The following is a 10,211-nucleotide window of genomic DNA, read 5'->3' on the forward strand; positions in this document are numbered from 1 at the left end:
CTTACAATATTCATTTTTTAAGAAAAAGCACCGACAACTTTTTGATCATATAAGAACATTGCTTCCCTAAGAATACTTTCTGATATATTTAAATCCATTTGTTATGATTGGAAGAGGAGAGACTGCATATTTTGCCCCAATAGGTTGTTCTAATCCCATGTGCAGTGGAAGAGAGTGTGCTGTAGAATAATTAGATGGGAACTTTGGCTTTTCCCTTCCTGGTTGTGTGACCTGGAACATTTAATTTAACCTTGCTGAGCCTCAGTTTCCATATCTGTAAACTGGGTTTAATAATTATGTCTGCTTTACATAGTTATAATGAAGATAAACATGATAATATTTGTAAAGCACTTAGCAGAATGCCTGGCACAGAGGAATGACTCAGTAAAAGGTGTAGCTAATATTTTTAACAAGACACTGCATTCCTATGCTGAAGTGCTTCTAAATTCTCCTGCCATTGAAATGCAAGCCATGGTGAAATTGGCAAGTGAAATGCATTTCTTGGCTAATAGAGGTAACTTCCTTTATTCATGGTATCTACATGCCAGGGATGGGCTAGGAAATGCAAGGAAAATGGAGAAGATGCCAGCAATGTCTTTGAGGAACTCAAGAACAGCCACAGAAGGTGAGTCAAAGTGCAGCAAGAATGCAGAAAGCATGCCTGGGTTTGCTGTGGGTGGTTGGCTAGAGCCTTTTGCTGAAACCTAATATGGAGTAGGAATTGGATTAAGATGGTGGGTAAGAGGCAGAACTAGCTTGCAGCTCCAGCTTAGATGGACAGAGCAGCATGTGGAGACTCACACCTTGAACTTTTGCTCCAGGAAGTACTACAGAACATATCAGGAAAGCTAAGAAAATTCGCCAATCTTTTGAAGGAACTGGATCACTACTGCAGGCTCCCTGAAATGCCCAAAACTATGAGTCTGCTTGCTTTTTCAATGAGGAGGCTCATGGTCTGGGGCAAGTTCTCAGCCCTGGTCACCAGCTGCCTGGAAATAGACTCAGTGCTATTGCAGGGGCACTGGGGGGGTGAGTCTGGACTTTAGGACTGCGGGCTGCATGGGAGAGGGGTGAGGCCTGGGACTGCTGGCTTTCCCACTTCCCTGGTAACCTGTATGACTCAGCAGAGGCAGCCATAATCCCCCTGGGAATATAAATCCATTGGCCTGGGAACCACATCCCCATCCACCACAGCAGCTGCAGCCAGTTCCGCCCAAGGAGAGTTGGAGCTCAGACACGCCAATCCCTGCCTCCACCTGGTGGTCTTTCTCTACCCACCCTAGTATCCAAAAACAAAAGCCATAATCTGTTGGGAGTTCTATGGCCCTGCCCAATGTGTGAGAAACCTGAATACTTAACCAGGTATCTCTAGGGCAAGTTTGCATCCTCCCCACAGGACTGCAGCTGATGTGCTCTTGAAAGTGCCAACTCCTGACTGGAGGCCAACCAACACAAAGCCAGCGCACTAAATAAAAACACAACTGAGGAACCTCACAGAGTCCACTTCACTCCCCTAAGACCTCCACCAGAGCAGGTGCTGGTATCTACAGCTGCAAGACCTGAAGACAGATCACATCACAGGACTCTTTGCAGACACTCTTCAATACCAGCCCAGTGTCTGGCAGCTCCACTGGGTGGCTAGACATAAGAGCAGAACAATCACTACAGTTCGGCTCTCAGGAAGCCCCATTTTTAGGGCAAGGGGGAAAACACCACATCAAGAGAGCACCTTGCGGGACAAAAGAATCTGAACAGCAGCCTTTGAATCCCAGATTTTCCCTCTGACATAGTCTACCCAGATGAGAAGCAACCAGAAAAACAATTCTGGTAATATGACAAAACAAGTTTCTTTAACACCTCAAAAGATCACACCAGCTCAACAGCAATGGATCCAAACCAAGATGAAATATCTGAATTGCCAAAAAAAGAATTCAGAAGGTCAATTATTAAGCTAATCAAGGAGCCACCAGAGAAAGCTGAAGTCCAACTTAAAGAAATCAAAAACACAGGATATATGAAAGAAAATTATTCAGTGAAATGGGTAGCATAAATAATAAGCAATCACAACTTCTGGAAATCAAGGGTACACTTAGAGAAATTCAAAATGTACTGGAAAGTCTCAGCAATAGAATCAAACAAGCAGAAGAAAGAACTTCAGAGCTCAAAGACATGGCTTTCTAATTAACTCAATCCATCAAAGACAAAGAAAAAAGAATTTTAAAGAATGAACAAAGCCTCCAAGAAGTTTGGGACTATGTTAAACGTCCAAGCCTAAGAATAATTGGTGGTCCCAAGGAAGAAGAGAAATCTAAAAGTCTGGAAAACATATTTAAGGGAAAAATTAAGGAAAGCTTTCTCAGCCTTGCTAGAGATCTAGACTTCCAAATACAAGAAGCTCAAAGAACACCTGGGAAATTCATTGCAAAGAGATCATTTCCTAGGCAAATAGTCATTAGGTTATCTAAAGTCAAGATAAAGAAAAGAATCTTAAGATCTGTGAAGGAAAAGCATCAGGTAATCTATAAAGGAAAACCTACCAGATTAATGGCAGATTTTTCAGCAGAAACCCTATAAGCTAGAAGAGATTGAGGTTTTATTTTTAGCCTCCTTAAATGAAACAATTATCAGCCAAGAATTTTGTATCCAGCGAAACTACACTTCATAAATGAAGGAAAGATACGTTTTTTTCCAGACCAAAAAAAAAAAGCTGGGAGAATTTGCCACTACCAAGCCAGCATTACAAGAACTGCTAAAAGGTGCTGTAAATCTTGAAGTAAAACCTCAAAATACACCAAAATAAGGTAACGGGGTAGAAAGAGATATTCCACGCAAATGGACACCAAAAATGAGCAGAAGTAGCTATTCTTATATCAGACAAAACAGACTTTAAAGCAACACAACAGTTTAAAAAGACAAACAGGGACATTATATGATAATAATAAAACTGATCTAACAAGAAAATATCACAGTCCTAAATATATATGTACCTAACACTCAAGCTCCCAAATTTATGAAACAATTACTACTAGACCTAAGGAATGAGATAGATGGCAATGCAGTTACAAGGTGGGGCAGGGGGACTTTAATACTCCACTGACAGCACTAGACACATCATCAAAAATGAAAGTCAACAAAGAAGCAATAGACTTAAAGTATACCCTACAACAAATGGACTTAGCAGATATTTATACAACATTCTACCAAACAACTGCAGAATATACATTCTTTTCATCAGCACATGAAACATTCTCCAAGATAAACCATACAATAAGCCACAAGACTCAATAAACTTAAGAAAATAGAAATTATATCAAGTACTATCTGAGACCGCAATGGAATAAAATTTGAAATCAACTGCAAAGTAACCCTCAAAACCATGCAAATACATGGAAATTAAATAACCTGCTCTTGAATGATCATTAGATCAGCAATGAAATCAAGATGGAAATTTAAAAATTATTTGAACTAAATGATAATAATGACACAACCTATCAAAACCTCTGGGATACAGCAAAAGTGGTACCTAAGAGGAAAGTTCATAGCATTAAATGCCTACATTAGAAAGTCTGGAAAAGCACAGGCTGACAATAGAAATTATATCAAGTACTCTCTCAGACCACAATGAAATAAAATTCAAAATCAACTATAAACCATAGCATTAAATGCCTACATTTGAAAGTCTAAAAAAGCATAGACTGACAATCTAACATCACACCTCACAGAACTGGAGAAACAAGAACCATCCAAACCAAATCCAGCAAAAGAAAGGAAGTAACAAAAATCACAGCAGAACTAAATGAAATTGAAAGAAACAAAAATACAAAAGATAAATGAAACTTTTTAAAAGCTGGTTCTTTGAAAAGATAGATAAAATTGATAGAACATTAGTGAGATTAACCAAGAAGAGAGAAGATCCAAATAAGCTCAATTAGAAAAAAAATGAGAGATATTACAACCAATACCACAGAAATACAAGAGTATTCAAGGCAACTGTATTTGTTCTTTTTCATGCTGCAGATAAAGACATACCCAAAACAGGGCAATTTACAAAAGAAAGAGGTTTGATGGACTTACACTTCCATGTGCCTGGGGAAGCCTCACAATCATGGTAGAAGACTAAAAGGAACAAGTCACATCTTACATGGAAGGCTGTAGGCTAAGAGGATGCTTGTGCTGGGAAGCTCTGCTTTAAAAAGCCATCAGATCACATGGGACTTATTCACTATCATAAGAACAGCAAGGGAAAGAACTGCCCCCATGATTCAATTACCTCCCACCAGGTCTCTCCCATAACATGTGGGAATTCAAGATGAGACTTGAGTGGGGACACAGCCAAACCATAATATTCCACCTCCAGCTCCTCCCAAATCTCATGTCCTCACATTTCAAAACCAATCATGGCTTCCCAACAGTCCCCCAAAGTCTTAATTCATTTCAGTATTAACTCAAAAGTCCACAGTCCAAAGTCTCATCTGAAACAAAGCAAGCCTCTTCTGCCTATGAGTCTGTAAAACCAAAAGCAAGTTAGTTACTTCCTAGATACAATGGGGGTGCAGGAATTGGATAAATACACCCATTCCAACTGGGAGAAATTGGCCCAAGCTAAGGGGCTACAGGCCCCATGCAATTCCAAAATCCAGCAGAGCAGCCAAATCTTAAAGCTCCAAAATGATCTCCTTTGACTTCATGTCTCACATCCAGGTCATGCTGATGCAAAAGGTGGGTTCCCATGGTCCTGGGCAGCTCCAGCCCTGGGGCTTTTCAGGGTATAGCTACCCTCCTGGCTGCTTTCACAGGTTGGCATTGGGTGTATGTGGCTTTTCCAGGTACACAGTGCAAGCTATTGGTGGGTGTATGATTCTGGGGGCTGGAGGACAGTGGCCCTCTTCTCATAGCTCTACTAGGGGGTGCCCCTGTAGGCATTCTGTGTCAGGGTTGTGACACCACATTTCTCTTCTGCACTGCCCTAGCAGAGGTTCTCCATGAGGGCCCCACCCCTACAGCCAACTTTTGCCTGGGCATATAGGCGTTTCCATACATCCTCTGAAATCTAGACAGAAGTTCCCAAACCTCAATTCTTGACTTCTGTTCACTTGCAGGCTCAATACCACATAGAAGCTGCCAAGGCTTGGGGCTTCCACCCTCTGAAGCAAGAGCCTGAGCTGTACCTTGGCCCATTTTAGTCACAGCTTGAGCAGCTGGGGTGCAGGGCACCAAGTCCCTAGACTTCACACAGCAGAGGGACCCTAGGCCTGGGCCATGAAACCATTTTTTCCTCCTAAACCTCTGGGCCTATTATTGGAGGGGATGCTGGAAAGGTCTTTGACATGCCCTGGAGACATTTTCCCCATTGTCTTGGTGATTAACATTTGGCTCCTTGTTACTTATGCAAATGAAAATGGGATTTTCATTGCTATCACACTTTTAGGCTGCAAATTTTCCACTTTTATGCTGTTTCCCTTTTAAAACTGAATCCCTTTAACAGCACCCAAGTCACCCCTTGAATGCTTTCCTGCTTAGAAATTTCTTCCACCAGATACCCTAAGTCATCTCTCTCAAGTTCAAAGTTCCAGATCTCTAGGGCAGGAGCAAAATGCTGCCAGTCGCTTTACTAAAACACAACAAAAGTCACCTTTGCTCCAGTTCCCAAGTTCCCCATCTCTATCTGAGACCAACTTAGCCTGGATTTCACTGTCTATATCATTATCAGCATTTTGGTCAAAGCCTTTCAACAAGTCTCTAGGGAGTTCCAAACTTTCCCACATTTTTCTGTTTTTTTTTTTTTTTTTTTTTTTTTTCTGAGCTCTCCAAACTTCTCCAATCTCTGCCTGTTACCCACTGCCAAAGTCACTTCTACATTTTCAGGTATCTTTCAGCAGCACCCCACCATACTGGTAACAATTTACTGTATTCATTCATTTTAACACTGCTGATAAAGACATACCCAAGGCTGGGTGAGGTGGCTCATGCCTGTAATTCCAGCACTTTGGTAGGCCAAGGCAGGTGGATCACCTGAGGTCAGGAGTTGGAGACCAGCCTGGCCAACATGGCAAAACCCCATCTCTATTAAAAATATAAAAGTTAGCCAGACATGGTGGCACACACCTGTAGCCCCAGCTACTTGGGAGGCTGAGGCTGGAGAATCACTTGAATCCGGGAGGCCAAGGTTTCAGTGAGCCAAGATCATATCACTGCATTCCAGCCTGGATGACAGAGTGAGACTCCATCTCAAAAAATAAAATAAAATAAATAGACATACCCATGACTAGGCAATTTACACAAGAAAAAACGTTTAATAGACTTATGGTTTCATGTGGCTGGAGAAGCCTCACAATCAGGGTAGAAGGCAAGGAGGAGCAAGTCACATCTTACATGGATGGCAACAGGAAAAGAGAGTGCTTGTGCAGGGAGACTCTGCCCCATAAAGCCTTCAGATCTCATAAGATTTATTCACTCTCGCTTGAACAGCACAGGAAAGAACTGCCCCTGTGATTCAATTGCCTCCCACCAGATCCCTCTCACAACATGTGGGAATTCAAGAGATACTTGAGTGGGGACACAGCCAAACCATATCAGCTACTATGAAAATCTTTACACTCATACACTAGAAAACCTAGAGGAGATGGATAAATTCCTAGAAATATACAACCCTCCTAGATTAAACCAGGAAAATAAAGAATCTGAACAGACCAGTAACAAGTAGGAAGATTGAAATGGTAATTTAAAATTTGCCAACAGGAAAAATATGCCAGAAACAGATGGTTTCACAGCTGTATTCTATTAGGCATTTAAAGAAGAATTAGTACCAATCCTATTAAACTATTCTAAAAGATAGAGAAAGAGGGAATCTTGCCTAAATCATTCTGTGAAGCCAGTAACACCCTAATAATACCAAAACCAGGAAAGGACATAACAAAAAAAAAAGAACTATGGACCAATATCCCTGATGAACATAGATGCAAAAATCCTCTACAAAATACTAGCAAACCAAATCCAACAGCATATCAAAAAGATAATCCACCATGATCAAGTGGGTTACATACCAGGGATGCAGAGATGGTTTAGCATACATAAGTCAATAAATGTGATATATCACATAAACAGAATTTAAAACAAAAATTAAATGATCATCTCAATAGATGCAGAAAAAAGCATTTTATAAAATCCAGCATCCTTTTATGATTAAAACTCTCAGCAAAAACAAATTTGAAGGGACATACCTTAAGGTAATAAAAGCCATCTACAACAAACCCACAGCCAATATTATACTGAACAGGGAAAAGTTGAAAGCACTTCCCCTGAGAACTAGAACAACACAAGGATGCCCACTTTCACCATTTCTATTCAACATAGTACTGAAAGTCCTAGCTGAAGCAATCACACAAGAGAAAGAAATAAAGGGCATCCAAATTGGTAAAGAGGAAGTCAAACTGTCACTGTTTGCTGATGATATGATCATATACCTAGAAAACCCTAAAGTCTCATCCAGAAAGTCCCTAGTACTGTTAAATGAATTCAGCAAAGTTTCTGGATACAAAATTAATGTACTCACATCAGTCACTCTGCTATACAACAACAGCAGTCAAGCTGAGAATAGAGTCAAGAACTCAACCCCTTTTACAATAGCTGCAACAACAACAACAACAACAACAATAACAACAACAAATACTTAGGAATATACCTAAGGAGGTGGAAAACCTCTAAAAGGAACACTACAAAACACTGATGAAAGAAATCACAGATGACACAAACAAATGGAAACACATCCCATGCTCATGGATGGGTAGAATGAATATTGTGAAAATGACCATACTGCCAAAACAATCTACAAATTCAATGCAATTTCTATCAAAATACTGCCATAATTCTTCACAGAACTAGAAAAACAATCCTAAAATTCACATGGAACCAAAAAAATAAAAAAGAGCTCACATACCCAAAGCAAGGCTAAGTAAAAAGAACAAATCTGGAGGCATCACATTACCCGAGTTCACACTATACCATGAGGCCATACTCACTAAAACAGCATGGTACTGGTATAAAAATAGGCACATAGACCTATGAAACAGAATACTGAACTCAGATATAAAGCCAAATATTTACAGTCAACTAATCTTTGACAAAGCAAACAAAAAAACATAAAGTGGGGATAGGACACCCTATTTAACAAATGGTGCTGGGATAATTGGCTGGCCACATGTTGAAGAATGAAACTGGATCCTCATGTCTCACCTTATACAAAAATCTCTCAAGATGGATCAAAGACTTAAATCTAAGACCTGAACCATAAAGATTCTAGAAAATAACATCAGAAAAACCCTTCCAGACATTGGCTTAGGCAAAGACTTCATGACCAAGAACCCAAAAGCAAATGCAATAAAAAGATAAATAGATGGGTTCTAATTAAACTAAAAAGCTGCACAGCAAAATAAATAATCAGCAGAGTTAACAGACACCCCACAGGGTGGGAGAAAGTCTTCACAATCTATGTATCTGACAAAAGACTAATATCCAGAATCTACAATGAACTCAAACAAATCAGCAAGAAAAAAAACAATCCCATCAAAAAGTGGGCTAAGGACATAAACAGACAATTCTCGAAAGAAGATATACAAATGGGGAACAAGCATGTGGAAAAATGCTCAACGTCACTAATGATCAGGGAAATGCAAATCAAAACCACAGTGCGATACCACCTTGCTCCTGCAAGAATGGCCATAATAAAAAAAAATAAAAATATATGTTGGCAAGAATGCGGTGAAAAGGAATACTTTTATACTGTTGGTGGGGATGTAAACTAGTACAACCACTATGGAAAACCGTGTGGAGATTCCTTAAAAAACTAAAAGTAGATTTACCATTTGGTCCAGCAATCCCACTACTGGGTATCTACCTAGAGGAAAATAAGTCATTACATGAAAAAGATACTTGCACATGCGTATGTATAGCAGCATAATTTGCAATTGCAAAAATATGGAACCAGCCCAAATGCCCATCAATCAACAAGTGGATAAAGAAAATGTGATATATATATACACACACACATACACACCATGGAATACTACTTAGCCATAAAAAGGAGCGAAATAATGGCATTCACAGCAACCTGAATGGAAGTGGAGACCATTATTCTAAGTGAAGTAACTCAGGAATGGAAAACCAAACATCCTATGTTCTCACTCATATGTAGGAGATAAGCTGTGAGGACACAAAGGAACAAGAGTGATACATTGGGCTTTGGGGACTTGGGGAAAGGGTAGGGGATGGCAAAGGAAAGGAGACTACACATTGGGTATGGTGTATACTGCTTGGGTGATGGGGGCACCAAAATCTTAGAAATCACCACCAAAGAACTTATTCATGTAACCAAACTTTACCTGTTTTCCAAAAACTTACTGAAACTTTTTTAAAGGACTAGGAATTTTACGCTGATGGGTAAAAGAGGACAGCATTGCAGGTAGAGAAAAAAAATGCACAGAAATGAGGAAATGAGGGGAAGTAAGCAAACTCAGGGGAGGCAGAAATAGTGGGGAATGGATGAGGCAGCAAATTTCCTGTTCCTAATACTTCATGGGGCTGTGCAAGAGCACAGAGGCCTTTCCACACCATGCACACAGGGAGTCCTCAGGTTCAGAATACCTGAATTGGGGAGTGGTGAGGCAGGTTCAAGTTGTGCACATCCCTCTGGTCCCAAGATGTGGCCAGGGGAGGACTAAAGGTGGGTGGGGAAGGGAGGAACTAAAGCACCAAGCAGGACTCAGAGCAGAGGCTATTGGAGAATTCTGAACAGCAGCTAGATCTGATCAATTTTAAATGTTAGACATGTCACTCTGATAGTAGAAAAGAGGACTAATTGAAGGAAGAAATACTTTGGGAGAAGGAGTCCAGTAAGGCTTCTATAAGTGGAGAAAGGGCCAGTTCTGAACAGTGGGGATGGAAATGGAAGAATAGAGACAGGAAATCGTAAGGATATAGAATCAAGAGGATCTTATGATTTTAAAAAATTCCTATGTATGTGGGTGATGGTACAAGAAAAGAAGAGAGAAATCTAGGTTGGCTCTGTGGTTTCAGGCTTCATCAAGAAGTGTTGCTGGCTGAGACTTGGAGTAGTGGAAAGAGGTGGAGAAATTGGATTCAGCTCTGAGCTTGAACTGCCTAGTGGAAACCCAAGTGGAGTTGCTTGGAAGGAAGCTGGGCAAATGAACGAAGGG

Source organism: Hylobates moloch, unplaced genomic scaffold (assembly GCF_009828535.3).
Source record: "Hylobates moloch isolate HMO894 unplaced genomic scaffold, HMol_V3 SCAFFOLD_2, whole genome shotgun sequence".
In the NCBI taxonomy this organism is placed as follows: Eukaryota; Metazoa; Chordata; class Mammalia; order Primates; family Hylobatidae; genus Hylobates; species Hylobates moloch.